The sequence below is a fragment of the Mchenga conophoros genome, linkage group LG23 (assembly GCF_057382185.1).
Source record: "Mchenga conophoros isolate Kocher_MC1m ecotype Shallow Benthic linkage group LG23, M_conophoros_male_GT1.1, whole genome shotgun sequence".
NCBI classification, from domain to species: Eukaryota; Metazoa; Chordata; class Actinopteri; order Cichliformes; family Cichlidae; genus Mchenga; species Mchenga conophoros.
The window spans coordinates 48,997,701-49,019,159 of NC_140547.1; the positions used below are offsets into that span (position 1 = coordinate 48,997,701).

At 42.8% G+C, this 21,459-nt stretch overlaps 1 pseudogene across 1 annotated transcript in view; it reads left to right on the forward strand.

The window, feature by feature from the left end:
- Nucleotides 1-7,252: 7,252 nt before the first annotated feature.
- Nucleotides 7,253-21,459, forward strand: part of LOC146548226 (NACHT, LRR and PYD domains-containing protein 12-like) — a 242,249-nt pseudogene continuing 228,042 nt past the window's right edge. The window contains exons 1-4 of the transcript XR_014890740.1: nucleotides 7,253-7,265; nucleotides 7,962-10,032; nucleotides 18,462-18,627; nucleotides 20,611-20,801. The product of XR_014890740.1 is annotated as an NACHT, LRR and PYD domains-containing protein 12-like (transcript). The remainder of the gene's footprint in view (nucleotides 7,266-7,961; nucleotides 10,033-18,461; nucleotides 18,628-20,610; nucleotides 20,802-21,459) is intronic.

A 21,459-nucleotide genomic window follows, 5' to 3' on the forward strand; every position in this document is an offset into this window, starting at 1 on the left:
CCAAGTTTGACAAACCTACAGATATCCAGAGTTAACTCACTAACAATGTGGAGCAGTCTCAGTGTATTTAGCTGCTTTTTCCCTGAACACAACCAACTGAGAGAAACACCTGTAGGCCTCACTTTGGTCATTTTGAACGCTGAAGGAGATTTGTTCCATAGACACCTTATACTAGTGTTTCCTGCACTACTATGTTCTATTTAAATCCAGATTCCTTTTATAGTTTGCAGTGAAATTTGTTAAACCGTTGCTTAATGGGACAGAAGTACAAGTCACTCTTTACTAACACATTTATAGATGAGTTTATTGCTGAACGACACAGCTAGCAGTCTCACACACTCTTTAGGTTTTTCAAGTTTTGTGTGTAATGGTTTAGTCTATTTTTAGTCCTGCTTTTGCTTTGAGCAGTCTGTTTTTATTTTGTCTCGCAAGTGTGTGTTTTTCAAACCAGATCCTCCTCAGTTTGATTTTGTTACCACAAACTTTGTGTGAAGTTCACAACAGAGGTAAAGAGATTTAAACACACCAGTTTAAGGACGCAGCGATTGGACCAGCTGCACAGGGCTGGTGAAGCAGAGAGTGTCGGGGGAGATGTGCAACAGAAGCAGAGGGAACATTTTACTAGATGATAAATGGCACATTTAGGTGATTAAGGATTTGTTGACAAGATTAAAAGACACGTCCGTCAGAGTTCAACAACATTACAGTTTGATTAAATAAAAAGTTTTTAAACTACACAAGGTTCATTTTCTCCTCTGATAGTAAGCATATTAAACATGTCAAGAAAGAAAGAGTATAAAGAAAAATAGTAAATGTGTGTCTAATTAAACTCTTCCTGTGAACCTTATATCATCCTTTAATATGTTCGGTGTTACAAACTTGAAGAAGCACAGAAAAGATCATCAGACATTAATCTAATCAGTTTTCAGCCTTCATTCATATTGAAAAGTTGAAATCTTCCCTGCTAGACCCAAGTGCAGCGTTTAACACCGTTGGCCAGAACATTTTATTACAGCTATTATTAAATGGAGAGTCCTCTTCACACACTGAGGTTAATTATGAAGCTCCACAGGCTTCTGTGCAAAGACCAGTTCTGCTTACATTATACGTGCTTTAGAAGACATAGCATACATTTTCACTGCTATGCATATGATACCCGCTTTTATTGGTTAAACTGCCGGGATGTCTTAGACACATAATGAGCTTTAATTTTCTGCTTCTAAGTTCAGATAAAACTGAGGTTATTGTAACGGGGCGTAAAAATCTTAGAAACACTGGCTAACAAGATCCTTACTCTGGATGGCATCGCCTTAAGCCGCCTGTTGCAGTCATTTGGCACATTATAAGTCAAATTGAAGCACACGATCCCAAAGCACAACATCAACATTTATTTATATACAAAAATAAAAATTCTTTTTACAGAAAAGAATTGTAACTTCACAATATTGCATTAAGATGAGCAGACAGATTTTAATCTCAGCATCGTGCACACAGATTTTTCAGGACACTGGAAGAGTTCCTGCCGTGGATTTAGATGTTAGTGTTGTGTGGATGATCCCATTCTGTGATCTTTGTGTTACTAACACTGATGCTTTTACACTTTAGGACCCTCGAGACCTCTGCTGCTCAGCCGTCCTGATCGCTGCCTCCACTTTAACCAGAGGCTGTAACCTCTGATCATTTCACCTGCACCGACAGTAAAACTCTTCTCCAGAACCAAACGTGCCATAAACCCATCACAGCTTCATCATCAGCTCAGTCTCAGCAACATGCAGACGACCGAGCAGCAGAAACTCTGCAGGGAACGTCTGAAGTCTGTTCTTCAGTTTTCCCAGCTCACTGTTTATTGAACATGAGACAGAAAAATAACTTCACCTTTAATGTGAAACTTTTATCGCCTGTGACATGTTTGCAGGAAGTTTTCATGCTGTGATTTAGTGTCACAGCCATAAATATCACACAAGGTAAAAACTACAAGTCCCAGCATCCTCTGTGTTTAGGGAGGAGCAGTGAAAGTGAAAGTGTTGATCCTCCGTTCAGAGCAGCAGGAGGAGGAAGGTGGAGCTGAGGCAGGCGAGTGTTAACATGAGTATGTTTCTTCTTATGACATAAAATAATTCCACGCTGTTCGTGTCTGTGGGTGAAACGTGAGGCCGGTCGGCTCCTCTGAGCGCTGGTTTCCTGTAAGTAGAGAGGAAGTGAGTTTAGCTGAGAGAGCAGGAGGAGAGTGAGAGCTGTGCTGAGGCAGGTGAGTGTTAACACCGCTCTGACATTACTGTGTCTCTGTGGCGGGAACAACAGGCTCCGTCAGTGGAGGCAAAAATAATCAGACTTTGGTTTTTCAAAGGAAACTACTTTATGTTGGGAGAAGCCGCGCGCTCATTGGATAACGACTTGTCAATCTCAAGTTATTAGCCAATGAGCGCGCAGGTTCACAGTAAGACCCGCCCTTATCACGACGGGTTTTAAAACTAAAATGGCGACAGAAACTCTGTGAGTGGAGTTCAGGCTGACTTTATGAAAGTGCGACGTTTGAGCCACTTCCTGTTCTCAGTCCCGGCGTCCTGATCACCGAGGTTTCTGTTGCTCTGATGTCTGATATTGATTATATCGGTAAACAGGCTGTAGGCAGAAACATCAGGTCTGATCTGAAAATCCCTTCAGAAACAAACTTTAAGAGTTTTATGTCCGTGAGGCTGTAAAACTGTAACGTGTCCTGTGATCCATAAACACTCTGTGATGAATAATCTGAAGTCATTTTGAGCCTGACAGTAGTTTCCTGTCACAGAGCAGAAGCTGCAGGCAGTTTTTGGCACCTTTATATTTAATTTATTCCAAAATAAATCAATAAAGGTAGAAAAGAACTCTCAGTGACATTAAAAATCTATTTTTAAAGACAGATGTGACCAAGTGCAACAAATATAAGATGAGATGTTTACAGATATTTGAAGTATTGATCATATGTAGAACACAGAGCAGGTCCAATAACAGAGTCATCCTGCTCACAAACAGCAGTTTGGTTTCATGAGCTCACTTCCTGCAGTGATCCTCAGCTTCTCTCCAAAGGAGCCGTAACATGTGGGCTCCTCACCATGATGATGATCCCAAACACACGGAGTTCCTTCATCCACCTGATCATGTACTTATTAAATAATGTGATGGTTTTGGTGTTTTTTAAAGACTTTGAGCCTCTAAAATAACTGGTTTGGACTTTAGGGCCAAAGCTCCAACATTAGAAAGCCGTCAGTGTGATGCTTCCAGTACAACAGCACCTCTGAGTGTGTGTGTTTACCTCTCAGACTAACTCCACCCTGACATCAAGAAGATGGAGGAAGAGGACGGAGCAGCATCCAGCTGTATGTCTGTGAGGAGTGACGGAGTTACACAAACACCTCCACCTTACAGTCATGGACCTGCAGCAATAATGTAAGAACACTACTAACTTTATTAGTCATTTCAACATAACCATGACAGAATCATTGATCTGTGATTGGTTCAAACTGTTTGATCTGAGTTTGCTTTTTATTGACTTGTTTTCTTGCTAAGATCTGAACTCTGTAAGTTTAAGTGAAGTCAGTGCAGCAGAATCAGAGAGAAGAGCTGAGAACAAACTGAGTTCATTCAGAGACAGAAAAACTGGATGATGATTGGCTGACCTGTCAGCGTTATGAGGCAGACACAATATCACAGAGGGATCAGCTGATCATATGGCTGTCAGAGAGAACTGATCACTTATTGATGTTTGTGTTTGCAGAGGTCAGAGGTCACAGTCTCCAGTATCCAGCTGTGTGTCTGTGAGGAGTGACTGGTCCAAAGAAATATTTCCTCCACACTTCAGTCATGAACCTGCAGCAACAATGTTCTTCAATCATGGAGCTCAGCTGACCATGTAAGAGAGCTGCTGACTCAGAGTTCAAAGGTTGTTTCTATAAATGTTCTGCCAGTGACATCATAACTTAACCTAACACTGGTCTGTGTATGAAGTATCATTTAGTGGCAGTTGTTAAAGTTGTATAATGATGATGCTAGTTTGGGGTGTATTTTCCTGCTGATGCAAATGCATCTACTTTGCCCTTTGTCTGGTGCTTTGGACAAAGACGTCCAATGAAACTCAGAACAACACAGTTTGCACCACCAGCAGGCAGAGGAAGTGGCTGACATCCAGAAATCCTACCAGTGGCTGAACAAAGCTGGACTGAAAGACAGCACAGAGGCACTAATCATGGCAGCACAGGAACAAGCTCCGAGCACAAGACCCATAGAGCCCGGGGTCTACATGGCTCTTTTTGGGGGGGTTGTGTTGTATTAATAGTGACTTTGTTTCTTTGGACCTGACCAAAATCTTTTGTTTTTCAGTTCAGTTGCAACATTGACTAACACTAATGCAGGGGTCGGCAACCTGCGGCTCTTTAGTCCTTACAGTGCGGCTCCTCGTGGTTTGGGAAAATAAATTAGAAGTATTTAGCTGAAGTGTATTTTATTTATGTTCTTTTTTAACTTGTAGTTCTAAATTGGAAGATTATTGTGATATTGAAATATAAAAAGAAAATTATATTTTATTATTTTTTCATCGTTCAAATAAGCGTCACACTCGTGGAAGCCGGTGTACCCGCCGAAATGCCGTGCATTTATCGAGACTTTCAGCCCCAGGTAGGCCAATTATGGCTCTTCGGATCCACATTATGTCAGCAGCTGTTCTCCACCGTGAACTAAGTTAAAAACAAACACCGCTCACGCCTCACAGACGACAGCTTACAGTCCTGTAAAGATGAAAGTGACTTCGTACAGCCCCGACCTGCAGACGCTGTGCGCAGAGGTTCAGGAGCAGAAGTCCCGTTGTAAACATATCACGGCAGACCCGACGATGTTTGCATGAACACACTTTTCAGCTTCTCTTTATTGACCACTTTTCACACACGGTTGCTGTACGCACACAGCCGGCTGTAGGTTTGCAGCTCACAGCCCGACACACAACAGCACAGACGTTAAGGCGGCGAGGCGTGATTGCGGGTGCCGCTCAGGTGCGTCCGCCTCCCCTGCAGCGGCGCTGCAGACCACACCCCGCCACACACATTAACCAGGTAAAATACATATTTAGGCAGAATTTTGCAAATATCTATTTTTCATCTTTCAGCAGCATAGACCTTTTTTTCCAATTATTTTTTAAAAGTCAGGTCAAGGCTCCAAAAGCCCAAAGGAGATATAAGGGTGGCGGCTCACAGCAGTTTTTGTTTGCTACATCATTTTAGTTCAGCTGGGTGTCTTTCCTTTGGTTATATTTCTTTAAGAGTTCAAATGTGTTCATTACATAAATAACATGTAATTTTCTCTGTAGCACTTCATGGATTTCATAAGCAACACACCTTAGTTGTTCACACAAAGCATAAAGGTAAAAACAGTATATACAGTGTTATCTTCATTCTAGATGTCAAAAAGTATTTGTGGCTCCCAGTGTTTTCTTTTGCGTGGAAACTGGCTCCAAATGGCTCTTTGGGTCCTGAAGGTTGCTGACCCCTGACCTAATGGTATATTTTTTTTAGCTGGATCGTTCTATAAAAACATGAATCAAATCTGAGAAAAGTTTCCACCTGACCTGTTGAATGTTATTGAAGCCAGAAGTTTGCCTTCAGACTGTGTTTCTTGCATGCCTTTTGTGGTGTACTAATTGATGTGAAATGAATGCAATGTGGTTGTATTTGCAGAGGTCAGAGGTCACAGTCTCCAGTATCCAGCTGTGTGTCTGTGAGGAGTGACTGGTCCAAAGAATATCCTCCATATTTCAGTGATGAACCTGCAGCAACAATGTTCTTCAATCATGGAGCTCAGCTGACCATGTAAGAGAGCTGCTGACTCAGAGTTCAAAGGTTGTTTCTATAAATGTTCTACCAGTGACATCATAAATGATTCCTAATGGTGGTCCGGGTACGATAATGCTAGTATCAATCGTAGTAGTGATGCAATCCAAGGTAATGATTTCTTCTCTGTTGCTGTGAATGTCTCTGCAGCCGTCTGTACTCTAATCTGAGACAACTATTACTGACAGAAACCATCACATCATCCAGTTTGTGTGTTTGCAGCTGCTTAAAAGATTTTAAACAGAGATTAATCAGTAATTCATGTGATGTGTTTGTGTTTGCAGAGGTCAGAGGTCACAGTCTCCAGCATCCAGCTGTGTGTCTGTGAGGAGTGACTGGTCCAAAGACAAACCTCCAGTCTTCAGTGATGAACCTGCAGCAACAATGTTCTTCAATCATGGAGCTCAGCTGACCATGTAAGAGAGCTGCTGACTCATTTACGGGTGTTTGAAATTCTGTGACCACTTTGTAATTTTAGTTTATATTTTTAAAGTGTTTTTATTTGTAGTTGCCTGTATTTTTATTACACTGTGTGTAACGTGGTGGTTTGTGCTGTTTGGGATTGTTTTGGTGTGTTTGTGTCAGAACATCAGATAAATGATTTCATCACATTTTAAAAGAAAGTATCAGGATAATAATCTGAACTGAGTCATCAGAAATAGAAAGATGGTCTCAACAGGCCACTGAGCTGATCTCCAAAGAAATGCAGAAGATTGAAGAGTCCGAGGCTGTTTATTTGTCACAGGCATCGTCATACACGTACAACACAGTGAAATGTGCTGAGCTGCTCCTGTGACTGGACAAAACATTAGAAACAATCATTAAATGAAATAATGAAACATTGTGCAGATGTAATGTTAAAGTGCTTTGTGCCACATTAGCACAGCATGTACTGACAGAGCAGTGCAAGCAGAACAAAGCAAATGAGCAAAGTGATGTAAACAGAGTAACTGAACAGAGTGAGCAGAGTAATATCAGCAGTAATGAAGCAGCAGGATCAGTGTAGCAGCGTGTGACGTCATAATGAATCAGGTATGATCTGAAATATGACAGTGAGACAAGAACATGATGTAAGGTCCTGTTTAAACCCTGATGGTGATGCTATGAGGGGAGCATGTTCTGATTTAGGACTTGGATGGTCTGAGGATAGAAGCTCCTCTCTGTTTGTGTCCTGATGGTGCAGAAGCTTCTGCCTGATTGTAGAAGGAGCTGAAGCCAGCATCATCCCAGAGGTGAAGCTCCTCTGTGTGCAGACCTGAGGTCAGATTCCTCCAGGCTGATGTTCAGGATCTACAGAAACGTGTGGTTGTAGTTATTGCTGCACTGTGTGCTGACAGCAGATACTCAGAACAAAGCGCTGCACACGTGTTCTTTACAAACATCTGTACATATCAAATATGGATCATGGCAGTGAATGAACACGTTTCTGTCATTTGTTTCATTGGCTTCTTTTTTCTGCCTGTGTTCATGTGATTAATGTCTAACACATAAACAGGTTTGTAATCAAACATCACATCATCAGGGAGGCATCATGAAACAAAGTTACTGCTGGAGGCTGAACTCAATTTGGTGGCAATGTTCAAAAATATCACTCAGATCATTTCAAAGCTTTTAGTTCTTCTTCTTCACTTCTGTAAAAGAATAGAAAGGAAATCAGAACCCAGAAGTTCACTTCCTGATGACTGAACTCTTTCAAAATAAAGCTGAAAGCTCTGAATGTGACACCGCTGCTCCACCACAGTTTTTAGAGGAGGTCAAAGGTCAGTTGAAAGTGATGGATCCCAAACTTCCAGTACATCCAGTGAAGGACATAATCAGCTCTGTGATGAAGGCTTTTACTGTGGAGTTTGTAGGCTGATCACTCTGTGTTTAATAAGACAGGCAGGAACAGCAAAGGAAACTTGGATTCTGAACTCAAACACAAGTTTCTCCACTTTGACTTTTCTCTGTGACCATCAGAGCTTCTGCACAGTATCATCAAATCTGGATGTTTGTCACTGACAGTCAATGATTTTAGTGATAAAGAAATGTGTTCACAGAGGGAGGAAGAGGAAGAGGAGTGGTGTCTGTGAGGAGGAGCAGCTGTCCTGCTGTGCTTTGTGTCAGGACGTCCTGAAGGATCCAGTCTCTACCAGCTGTGGACGCTGGTTCTGCAGACAGTGCATCTCCTCATACTGGGACCAGTCTGCTTCATCAGGAGACTGGTCCTGTCCCCAGTGTGGAGAAAGATCCAGAAGCAGAGCTGGACTGCAGACAGCCAGTCAGAGCAGCTGTGTACAAAGTAAGACTGAACATCTGTCTGCTGATGGACTCATTTCTGAAAACTGGACTTCTTGTTGTTGTTCAGACATTGAAGAGTTTTCTGTCTGTTTTTCTTTCTTTCAGCAGATGTTGGTCTGCAGGAGGTTTTAGATGAACATAAGATCAGTCTGAGGAGGAGATGTGAACGTGTGACTGAAGGAAGTGATGAAACAGGAAGTAGAACCCTCCTCAACAGGATCTACACTGAGCTCTACATCACAGAGGGACAGAGTGAAGAGGTTCATAGCCAACATGAGGTGAGGCAGCTGGAGACAGCTTCCAAGATGGACGCCCTCCATGACACTCCAATCAGGTGCCAGGACATCTTTAAAGCCTTACCTGACCAACAGAGACCCATCAGAGTGGTTCTGACCAACGGCGTGGCTGGTGTTGGAAAAACCTTCTCAGTGCAGAAGTTCACTCTAGACTGGGCAGAGGGCTTGGAGAACCAACATGTCAGTGTGGTGGTTCTGCTTTCATTCAGGGAGCTGAACCTGATCAGAGATGAGCAGTACAGTCTTCTGGAGCTGCTCCATGTTTTCCATCCAACACTACAGAAGGTCACAGCAGAGAAGCTGGCTGTCTCTCAGCTTTTGTTCATCTTTGACGGCCTGGATGAAAGCAGACTTTCATTGGATTTCACCAACAGGAAGCTGCTGTCTGATGTCACACAGAAGTCATCAGTCAGCCAGCTGCTGACAAACCTCATCCAGGGGAATCTGCTTCCCTCGGCTCTCGTCTGGATAACTTCCCGACCTGCAGCGGCCAATCAGATCCCTCCTACATGTGTTGACAGGCTAACAGAAGTACGAGGCTTCACTGACGCCCAGAAGGAGGAGTACTTCAGGAGGAGATTCAGTGATGAAGAGCTGTCCAGCAGAATCATCTCCCACATGAAGACATCCAGGAGCCTCCACATCATGTGTAGTATCCCAGTCTTCTGCTGGATCACTGCTACAGTTCTGGAGCACATGTTGACTACAGAGCAGAGAGGAGAGCTGCCCAAGACCCTGACTGACATGTACTCACACTTCCTGCTGGTTCAGACAAAGAGGAAGAAGAACAAGTACCACGAGGGACATGAGACGAGTCCACAGGAGCTGACGGAGGCTGACAGGGAAGTTCTTCTGAAGCTGGGGAGGCTGGCGTTTGAACATCTGGAGAAAGGAAACATCATGTTCTACCAAGAAGACCTGGAGCAGTGTGGTCTGGATGTGACAGAGGCCTCGGTGTACTCAGGAGTTTGTACAGAGATCTTCAAAAGAGAGTGTGTGATCTTCCAGAAACCAGTCTACTGCTTTGTTCATCTGAGCATCCAGGAGTTTCTGGCTGCAGTCTACATGTTCCACTGTTTCACCAACAGGAAGTCAGAGGTGCTGAAGAACTTCCTGGGAATAAAATACAAAGAGTCATCTCTGGATGATTTTTTGATGGAAACACTAACAAAATCCTTCAGGAGTAAAAATGGTCGTCTGGACCTGTTTGTTCGCTTCCTTCATGGCCTCTGTCTGGAGTCCAACCAGAGACTCTTAGGAGGTCTGCTGGGTCAGACAGAGAACAGTCCAGAAACCATCCAGAGTGTCATCAAGAACCTGAAGAATAACAAGAAGCTTAAAATCTCTCCTGACAGAAGCATCAACATCTTCCACTGTCTGATGGAGATGAACGACCTCTCATTACACCAGGAGATCCAAGAGTTCCTGAAGTCAGAGAACAGATCAAAGAAGAAACTCACTATGATCCAGTGCTCAGCTCTGGCCTTCATGCTGCAGATGTCAGAGGAGGTTCTGGATGAGTTGGACCTGCAGAAGTACAACACATCAGCAGAGGGACGACAGAGACTGATTCCAGCTGTGAGGAACTGCAGAAAGGCTCGGTGAGTCCAAGATTTGTTATTTAGAAATGCAGAAGCTGGAGGATGTTTGGTCATTTGTTCTGACACAAGCTGTTGTGTAATATTTTTGAAAGAGTTTCCAAAACCAAATTTGTGTAAAGTTGGAAATAAACATTTCCAGTTAACTCTGTCAAACGTTTTTTCTGCATCTAAAGAAAATATTGTAGTTTCGATGTTTTTACTGCATGAGTAGTCTATGAAACTAAGTAATCTGTGTGTATTTGTTGATGAGTGCCGACCTTTTATGAAACCAGTTTGGTCAGGATGAATTAAGAGTGAGGTTATTTTCTCTAATCTCTTTGAGAGAGCTTTGCAGATTATTTTAAGGTCTACATTTATAAGTGATATTGGACGATAGCTTGAGGGATATACAGGGTCTTTGCCTGGTTTTAGCAGGAGACTAATGTTTGCAGAATTCATATTTGATGGAAGTCTTCCCTTTTCTTTGATTTCCAACAACGTTCTGTAAAAAACTGGTGCCAGAATCGTCCAGAATTCTTTGTAGAATTCTGCCATCTGGACCTGGAGCCTTATTATTGGGCATACTTATCAGGGCTTCCTGGAGTTCACCCGGCGTCACCTGGTGAATCCACTGACATTGCTTGACTGTCTAGTAATTTTGGAAGAGTTACGCTGTCAAGAAACTAATAAATGTCTTTTTTAGACGCGTTTATTTGTGGTGAATATAAAGTTTCATAGAAATCCCTAAAAATGTTGTTCATTCTTTCAGGTCATACATTGTGTTCCCAGATCATCTTTAACAGCACATATAGTTGTTTTTTCTTTATTTATTTTTAACTGGTTAGCTAGAAATCGACCAAATTTGTTACTGTGTTCAAATTTTTGGGGTATTTTGTTCAGTATTTCCTAAGTCCACTCTTATTTAACAATATATTTAACAAAGTCTTCATCTCCAGTTTTTACTCGGCAGAATGTTCTTCTTATGTATTATTGTTAAAGATCCAGGAGAATGATCGCTGACAGCTGTAAGGTGAATCTGAGTGTCTGAGATGTCACTCAGCAGTGAGCTGCTGACCAAAAAATAATCCAGGCGAGAGTAGGAGTGATGGACATGTGAGAAGAAAGTACAGTCGTGGCCAAAAAGTTTTGAGAATGACACAAATATTAGTTTTCACAAAGTTTGCTGCTAAACTGCTTTTAGATCTTTGTTTCAGTTGTGTCTGTGATGTACTGAAATATAATGACAAGCACTTCATACGTTTCAAAGGCTTTTATCGACAATTACATGACATTTATGCAAACAGTCAGTATTTGCAGTGTTGGCCCTTCTTTTTCAGGACCTCTGCAATTCGACTGGGCGTGCTCTCAGTCAAATCCTGACTGACAGCAACCCATTCTGTCATAATCACTTCTTGGAGTTTGTCAGAATTAGTGGGGTTTTTGTTTCCTCCACCCGCTTCTTGAGGATTGACCACAAATTCTCAATTGGATTAAGATCTGGGGAGTTTCCAGGCCATGGACCCAAAATTTCAACGTTGTGGTCCCCGAGCCAGTTATCACTTTTGCCTTATGGCACGGTGCTGTGGAACGCCAGGACTGCCATAATGAATTAATTAAATACACCATTAAATAATTAAATGTGGCAATAATTAATTACAATTGGAAATAATTAATTAAATAAATATTTATGACACATTTAATTAATTATTGACAATTTTAATTAGTTATTTAATGATGTATTTATTTAATTCATTTTGGCACTTTTGTCCCCTTCATGTCTCAACTTGAAATCATTTTATCTGTCAGCCTCACCCATCAAACTAAGTGCATCATGCTAACTGCAGCTTCTCTAGCATTTGATTGGTTGCCGTGCAAAGTAAGTCAAGACAGGTCGATCCTAGATAATCGATTGCTTGTGTGGCCTTGGGGCAGCCAGGTATTCCAGAATGCATTTCAAATCACCGTCAGCAATGGTGGTGTAAAGTTATAAAATATCCTGTTTTTCTGTCACCAACTACACTTTTAACAGTGTTTTAGCCGCAAATGTCGCAGCGTAATCTTCACACGTCTGGTCAGGTTGTCAACATAGAACGTGTTTGCAAAAGTGCTCAGATGTTTTCAGAGATTTCACTCGCTCTGCTAACAGTCAGCTGACAGAGAGCACCGAGCTCACAGCCCCGGTGTTCCAGCTTAACTGTTTTTTTGGGGGGGGTTACGTTACCCAGTTTGTTTACATATTCCACTGTCCGTGTTCCACATGTTGCATTTGCAGATTCTCATTTTCACCGTCTTTTTCCGCCTTGTGTCTCTGTGCTTCTGTAACATAAAGAACGAGCTGACGTGTTTCTCAGGACACCAGCGATCAGCTCAACAGACCCTCAGTTTACCTGCATGCATCCTCCTCCTCACCTGTCAGCTGTTTAGCTGCTAATTCAAGAAACGCGCCCACGTGACCTGGTGATAGTCACAGTTTAACTGGGCAGCCGGTGCTCGATATAACGCAATGTCAGCGCATTTTTCTGCACAAGATAAGTAAATATAGTTTTTTCCCCGAGCGCAGAGCTGCTGGAGCTTGTTTCCCTACAGAGCACTTTATAGGCGAACCAACTTCATCAGCAGCTGATGTCCAATCACACAGCTTTGAAACCTCACCTGAGTTTTAGCTCTCAGTGGTTAAACGCTGGACTTAATTCACTCAGGTTCTGTCTGTCGGGTCACGTTTACTTCATTGTTTTATTTACAACTGAGCAAATCGGTTTGGCTGAGGTTAAACTGCATGTCTCCAAAAGTTGATTCTGTTCATCTGGACGTAGCGTTTTGTTTCGTCATCATCCAGGTGACTTCTTCAGTCTCAGCTGACTGCAGGTTTCAATCTTATAAACAGTACATTTGCATAATGACTGAAACCAGCCCACTGAAGGAACAATGGGCTGGGAGGTCAGTTCATTAATCAGAATTATGCAAACTGTCACAGCCATTGATCAACAACCACTGATCAATGTCCATGAGTCCCATTCACAGAGAGTTGGGGAACGGCTGCAATCACAGCATGTAAGATGGTGACAGATGTACCCTTAGGCTCCTCCTCGATTCAGAGATGGTCTTTCCCTTTTCACTTACTTCCCTGGATGATTGAGAATGCATCAAGACGTCATAACTTCATAGTTTTACTGAAGTTTAATGGTTCACTGTGTTAGACTGAACCGTTCGCTTTTCTTTATCTGGTGTGTTTTGGATTTAACAGTGAATTTTGAGATTAAACTGACTTAAAATGTTTTTATACAAAGAGGAAAGAGACGGCGTATTTCCACTGAGAGGAGCAGAGCTTGCAACAGCGTGTTCAGACTGCAACCTGGGCAGAAATATTACATCATCTGGTTTTTAATAGTTATTCAACTGTATTCTAAGCACCAGCGATCTGTTGGAATTTTTAGAGTTTACTTAACTAAAAATAAACGAGGTTAACATATAATTTGTGTGATTGTTTTTGTTTGTTTGTGTGTGTTTCGGTCATGTTATGTTTACCTGTCAAAGGCTTGTTAAAAACTATGAAACACATCATGCAGACTTCTGGATGTTAGAAGAAAACTAATACTGCTCATGAATGAGACTAAAGGCAGGAAGGTGTCCTGTAAAACTAAACATGTTAATAGGACCTCCCTATTTATATCATAGTTTATGATATAGCACGTGTATTTCAGTAATAGCCTGCTGATTTCAGTGTAGTGGTGAACAGTCACACAGCTCCGTGGGTGTTATCTGTGAGACTGCTTAACTATAATTTATCCAAGTTAACGTCAGTTAACCATTCAGACAGTTCTTTTGCAATGACAAACCTCATGTCGCCGGTAGGTTTCCGCTGTGCCAGCTGTTTACATTACAGCTGCTTATGCAGTAACCATGGTAACCACGGACTCCAGGTCAGACAACAATTTTACATATACGATCTTAAAACAGGACACAGCCACTGTACGTGCTGGCCTCATATCAAATGTGAACGCAGACTGAGTCTATGTTTGACGTTTGTTTATATCTAATCTTCCTCTCAAACATTTAAACAGCAGCGAGTCTGCAGCTGAGGGAACACAAACTCAAACTGTCGGAACAGGTTTGATCGTTTCGTGTATGATTTATGATTTATTAAACGTATAAATGTTATTCTAATCTGCTGCTGAGTCTCTTACGCTGATGAAAATGCAGAAAACACAGCTCACGGACACCTGTTCAACCAATCACATTCATTCCACTTTGATCTGCGACAAACTGACGGTTCATCTCTGTTACAGTGTTGCGTTAGACTGCTATATTTTTTGTTCTTTATGCTGTAGATTTTCACGTCTCTGGAATAGTTGGCAGTAAAAAGGATGATTTTCTGTAAAATCATATTGATATGAGCCGTGACATATTCGTAGATGACAGTTAGATTAGTCAGCTGGGAAACTCTGGGTTAACTCAGAGAGCTGAAGATATCGTGGACATGCTGACCTCGCTCCGTGGTGTACAGGGCCGTTTACCCTCGTGATTAATATTCACAATTAAAATATTAGCCGAACATCATGAAGTCTGTATGTGTGTCATAGTGTCGAACAACCTTTGTACAGTTAAAGCCAGCAGTTACTACATGAAACACCAACGTTATCTCTTTTATGCGTTTATACGCAGGTCACGCTGATTACTGAACAAAAACACAAAGATCAGATGTTAATCGGATTTATTTGCTTTCTCTCCTCCTTAAACATGTTTTTATGTTAGTTATAATTCAGAATTGGCGACTGAAACACGCAGGACACATACGAACATCAGGAAATAAAAACCTGATAAATATAACCTCAGTAAATGAAGTCAGTGTACTGCGGGGGTTATGGCGGCTGAAATCAAATCACTTTGACTGTCACATCACATGTGCAGGTACACTGGTACAGTACATGCGAGTGAAATTCTTGTGTGCGAGCTTCACAAGCAACAGAGGTGTGCAAAAATACAATAACATAAGAACAAGCAAAATAGAAGAATGGCTAAATCTGAGAGTTATATGGAAATTAAATAGAGTAAACAATAAAATAAAATATACAGAGGTTGGTAGTTGGACATGTGCAAAACAAGTGGCATTTATATACAGTGTGGAGTGCATAATGTTGAAGTTCCAGTAGTGAAGGTGAGGTGTCTATGAAGTGTCCAGCAGTCTGATGGCCTGGTGGAAGAAGCTGTCTCTCAGTCTGCTGGTTGGGGACCGGATGCTGCAGAACCTCCTTCCTGATGGAAGTAGTCTGAACAGTTGATGGCTGGGGGGACTGGAGTCCTTGATGGTCCTCCCCGCTTTCCTCAGGCAGCGCTTCCTGTAGATGTCCTGTAGGGAGGGAAGCTCACCTCCAATTATCCTAATTACATTTGGCCCGCGAAACCATTCCAAATTACCAAATTACTATTGTTATACAACATAACGTGAGACATTTGTTGTTTTTATGTTCAGTCTCAACTGTTACGAAGTTGATGTGCAGTTAATAAGTGCAATAAATATTTATACTGGAAAAGAAAACCGTGAGAGAATCGTGATCTCAATTCTAAGCCAAAAAATCGTGATTCTCATTTTATGCAAAATCGTGCAGCCCTAGTACTGACCACGTAAGATCGTCAGCCAGGTGTACACCAAGGAAGCTGAAGCTGCTCACTCTCCACAGAAGCGCCGTTGATGGTGATGGGGGTGTGTACTTCTCTGCACCTCCGGAAGTCCACTATCACCTCCTTTGTCTTTGCGACGTTGAGGGTGAGATGGTTGGCTTGACACCAGTGGGTCAGGGCGCTGACCACCTCCCTGTAAGCCGTCTCATCACCTTTGGTGGTAAGACCCACCACTGTAGTGTCGTCCGCAAACTGTACTCCGCCCTCTCCTGTGAGTACAGGAGAGGGCTCAGTACACACCCCTGTGGAGCACCAGTGTTCAGTGTGAGGGGGGATGAGGTGATGCTGCCCAGTCTGACCACTTGGCATCTGTCAGACAGGAAGTTAAGAATCCAGCTGCAAAGGGAGCTGCTCAGTCCTAGATCCTGCAGTTTCCTGTCCAGCTTCGAGGGAACGATGGTATTGAATGCTGAGCTGTAATCTACAAACAGCATTCTCACATACAGTGGGGCAAAAAAGTATTTAGTCAGCCACCGATTGTGCAAGTTCCCCCACCTAAAATGATGACAGAGGTCAGTAATTTGCACCAGAGGTACACTTCAACTGTGAGAGACAGAATGTGAAAAAAAAATCCATGAATCCACATGGTAGGATTTGTAAAGAATTTATTCGTAAATCAGGGTGGAAAATAAGTATTTGGTCAATAACAAAAATGCAACTCAATACTTTGTAACATAACCTTTGTTGGCAATAACAGAGGTCAAACGTTTACTATAGGTCTTTACCAGGTTTGCACACACAGTAGCTGGTATTTTGGCCCATTCCTCCATGCAGATCTTCTCGAGAGCAGTGATGTTTTGGGGCTGTCGCCGAACAACACGGACTTTAAACTCCCGCCACAGATTTTCTATGGGGTTGAGGTCTGGAGACTGGCTAGGCCACTCCAGGACTTTCAAATGCTTCTTACGGAGCCACTCCTTTGTTGCCCGGGCGGTGTGTTTTGGATCATTGTCATGTTGGAAGACCCAGCCTCGTTTCATCTTCAAAGTTCTCACTGATGGAAGGAGGTTTTGGCTCAAAATCTCACGATACATGGCCCCATTCATTCTGTCCTTAACACGGATCAGTCGTCCTGTCCCCTTGGCAGAAAAACAGCCCCATAGCATGATGTTTCCACCCCCATGCTTCACAGTAGGTATGGTGTTCTTGGGATGCAACTCAGTATTCTTCTTCCTCCAAACACGACGAGTTGAGTTTATACCAAAAAGTTCTACTTTGGTTTCATCTGACCACATGACATTCTCCCAATCCTCTGCTGTATCATCCATGTGCTCTCTGGCAAACTTCAGACGGGCCTGGACATGCACTGGCTTCAGCAGCGGAACACGTCTGGCACTGCGGGATTTGATTCCCTGCCGTTGTAGTGTGTTACTGATGGTGACCTTTGTTACTTTGGTCCCAGCTCTCTGCAGGTCATTCACCAGGTCCCCCCGTGTGGTTCTGGGATCTTTGCTCACCGTTCTCATGATCATTTTGACCCCACGGGATGAGATCTTGCGTGGAGCCCCAGATCGAGGGAGATTATCAGTGGTCTTGTATGTCTTCCATTTTCTGATGATTGCTCCCACAGTTGATTTTTTCACACCAAGCTGCTTGCCTATTGTAGATTCACTCTTCCCAGTCTGGTGCAGGTCTACAATACTTTTCCTGGTGTCCTTCGAAAGCTCTTTGGTCTTGGCCATGGCGGAGTTTGGAGTCTGACTGTTTGAGGCTGTGGACAGGTGTCTTTTATACAGATGATGAGTTCAAACAGGTGCCATTCATACAGGTAACGAGTGGGGGACAGAAAAGCGTCTTACAGAAGACGTTACAGGTCTGTGAGAGCCAGAGATTTTCCATGTTTGAGGTGACCAAATACTTATTTTCCACCCTGATTTACGAATAAATTCTTTACAAATCCTACCATGTGAATTCATGGATTTTTTTTTCACATTCTGTCTCTCACAGTTGAAGTGTACCTCTGGTGCAAATTACTGACCTCTGTCATCATTTTAAGTGGGGGAACTTGCACAATCGGTGGCTGACTAAATACTTTTTTGCCCCACTGTACGTGTCTCTCTTCTCCAGGTGTGACAGGGCAGGCCGGGTCCTCAGGAGGATGCAGCCTATGAAAGTACTCACTGGCTGTATCACAATTCAGGGTCTGAAGCCTTAACGGTCCTCAAGGGCCGCGTACTCAAAGACCGCAAAGGACGGAAGTGCGAGGCTTTTGAAATGGGACGGCAGGAGCAGGAACATGAATAATGACAATAGATGTTTGTGTGAAAGTGCTGGAAGCAAATGAGTGTGTGATGTTCTTTCAGTGTTGCACTTTGTAGACGCTCCCTGAGCACTGGTCTCACAGCCAGCTGCACATAGAGACCAGTGTTGTTAGTCCAGGTCAGAAGATGACTTGTTGGAATGAAAATGAGCTTGTAGTTTGTCTGCTTTAATAATGTGACTGGAAAAAGGTGTTGGACTTCAAATATGTCCATTTCTGTCACACTTCACCTTTAAAAGTGAAGCCATGTGGTTCCTGGAAGGAAAAACACGACTTTTTCAAGTCTTTGTCCTGTTTTTATGAGAAATGTACGACTTTAATGTGAAACATTCAGAGTTTTTTCTCTTGTTGTGTTTGTTTGAAGCTGCTTCCTGTTGGCTTCAGCTGTTTGGAGTTTCCATTTTCTAAACTTCTACATTCTGAACCTTCTTCAGCTCTGAACAGATGATGAAACACTGAATGATTTCAAGCTCTTTGTCTAATAAACTTACATCTTTCATTCTTTATACAGTGTCTGTGGTTTGTCAGATATTGGCCTTGATTATCTGGCAGCAGCACTGAAGTCCAACCCCTCGTATCCCACAGAGGTGGACCTGAGTGGAACCTACAGCAACCTGAAGGATTCAGGAGTGAAGCATCTGTGTGGTTTCCTGGAGAATCCACGATGTCGATTTGAAACTCTGAGGTCAGTCAGCATGTTTTAGTTGTGCTGAGATGAATATGATGTGAAAGTTGTGCTGACACTAAACTGCAGACATCAGGCTGATATTATACTGATCCACACTGAGGATCTTCATGGTAAAGTCTGTTTTCTTCTTCTCTGGTTTAGTCCATTGACTGCAGCAGAACAATGTTCACATTTCAAACAGTGATGCTCAACGTATGGCCCGCGGCCCACACGCGGCCTGCCCACCTTTCCTGATTCAGAGAGAGGGGACCCTGATTAACTGTGTAGCTTCTTCCTCACAGTTCTAAGTATCAGACACAACAATGAATAATCCACAGCTGACTGTCTTTAGCAGGTCAAAGGTCACGGCACACAGCACTCTGTGAAACAGTTTGGAGCAGGAATTCTTGCACATTTACAAACTGACACTGTTGCACGGCATGCTGGGTAATGCTAGCTGCTCAGGTATGGGCGTGCTAACGGCTGTGAGGCTCTGTGGCTGCAGAACACCGAAGTAGAGAAAAGAGAGGTGGAGGATGAAGAAAAGAGGCAGAGATGAAGCAGAAGTTTCTACAGAGAACAGTGTGAGCTCTCAGCAGCTCACTTCAATAAGAAGGACAAAGTGCAGCAGGAATGACTAAACCCACTAACAATCTGATATCCCCGTGTTCCTGTTGTTCTACAGCATCATCATTAATGCTGCTCCACCACCATCACTGCAGCTGACCAATCAGCTTCTGTCACGTCATGTGACGCTCTGTGACTCAGACTGGAGAAATGCTAAATGGCTAACCTGAAGCTAACCTGAGAAACAGTCAAAGTACTGATGATTCCTACAAAGTGTGTGTGTTCAGTATGAGATGAGTGTGAACGAAACCATGGAGGAGCGGGCCGTGGCTGCTCTCACACACGTTTGCTGCAGGGGCGGAGCTACAGAAATGTTCATAGGGGGCAAAATCAAAGCCATTATTGTTGACACATATGCAGCTGTTACATCCTGTAATATGCATTAAATATGGTTCAAATACATTAAATGCATTAAATATACATGTTTCATATAAATACAGTCTACAACGGTGTTTTCTTCAGCCCACATAAGGAAACAGTTGAGTCAGATAAAGACAGAAGGCCTTTTCCACGTCCCTCTGCTCAGTGTTAAAGTGCTGATGATGTTCAAGCTCAGGCAGCAGGAGGGATTTCTAAGCATCCTTCACTGATCCACAACAAAGGTCCAGAGTTTGATCCGTCCTAGTAGGACAGGAAACATACTGATAAGAGTTTCAAAGTGTCTTTGTAAGCAGACATGATTGAAGTGAGCCAGTCTGAGTTTGGTTCCTGCAGTTTGTGCTTCATAAACAGAGCTGAAGCAGAGGCAGCGTGTGCCTGCAGGTCAATGTACACTGCTGTTATAAGAGCTGTGGAAACTCAGGTCAAAAGGACGTAACCATACTGCTGACAGTTCCAGGACAGTCACAGAGTTACAGCATCATTTGTGAACATAAAGACAGAAAGCTCATCCAAATCCTGGGATTAAAAGTCTGTCCTGGTGGTGTCCAGTCAAACACGTCTCTGTGAAAGCTTCAATCCAACAGGCTCCAAAGTCCTTCTGCTCATTTCCTCGCCGGGTTCTTGATGCTCCTGTACCATCTCTCTGTCATCCTCCTCGCTCCCTCTTTGTACTCACAGTCTTTGTGCATCATTAACACTCACATGAGGAAAACCAAAGTTTTACTGGGCAGAAGATGATCATCAGTGACGCTGTCTTTAAAACACTCTTGTTAGAAATGTTCGACTTTAATGTGAAACATTCAGAGTTTTTTCTCTTGTTGTGTTTGTTTGAAGCTGCTTCCTGTTGGCTTCAGCTGTTTGGAGTTTCCATTTTCTAAACTTCTACATTCTGAACCTTCTTCAGCTCTGAACAGATGATGAAACACTGAATGATTTCAAGCACTTTGTCTAATAAACTTACATCTTTCATTCTTTATACAGATTGGAGCGCTGTGGTTTGTCAGAGATCAGCTGTGATTATCTGGCAGCAGCACTGAAGTCCAACCCCTCCCATCTGAGAAAGCTGGAGCTGGGTAATGACTCCTCTTCTTCAACTAAGAACAACCTGCAGGATCCAGGAGTGAAGCATCTGTGTGGTTTCCTGGAGAGTCCAGGATGTAAACTTGAAACTCTGAGGTCAGTCAGCATGTTTTAGTTGTGCTGAGATGAATATGATGTGAAAGTTGTGCTGACACTAAACTGCAGACATCAGGCTGATATTATACTGATCCACACTGAGGATCTTCATGGTAAAGTCTGTTTTCTTCTTCTCTGGTTTAGTCCATTGACTGCAGCAGAACAATGTTCACATTTCAAACAGTGATATTCAACGTATGGCCCGCGGCCCACACGCGGCCTGCCCACCTTTCCTGATTCAGAGAGAGGGGACCCTGATTAACTGTGTAGCTTCTTCCTCACAGTTCTAAGTATCAGACACAACAATGAATAATCCACAGCTGACTGTCTTTAGAGGGTCAAAGGTCACGGCACACAGCAGACAGTCAGAAATATTCTAACTCTGATCATTTATCAGTTGTGACACTGTGAGACTTGATCAGAGGTGTGATCATCACAGCAGAGGCCTTTGTGTCAAAGTCACTGAGGATCAAACAGAAACACATGAAGCAGATTTTCCTCTTCTGGCTTTTTATAGCAGATAACCTTCAAAATATTCTGCAGTCGATCAAAAACTGAAGCAAACCATGAAGCAACATGTGAACATGAGCTGATGCTGCTGAAGTGAAGCAAAGTTACAGAGGTTTGATTACAGACACAGCTGAGAGTTTGTAATCTG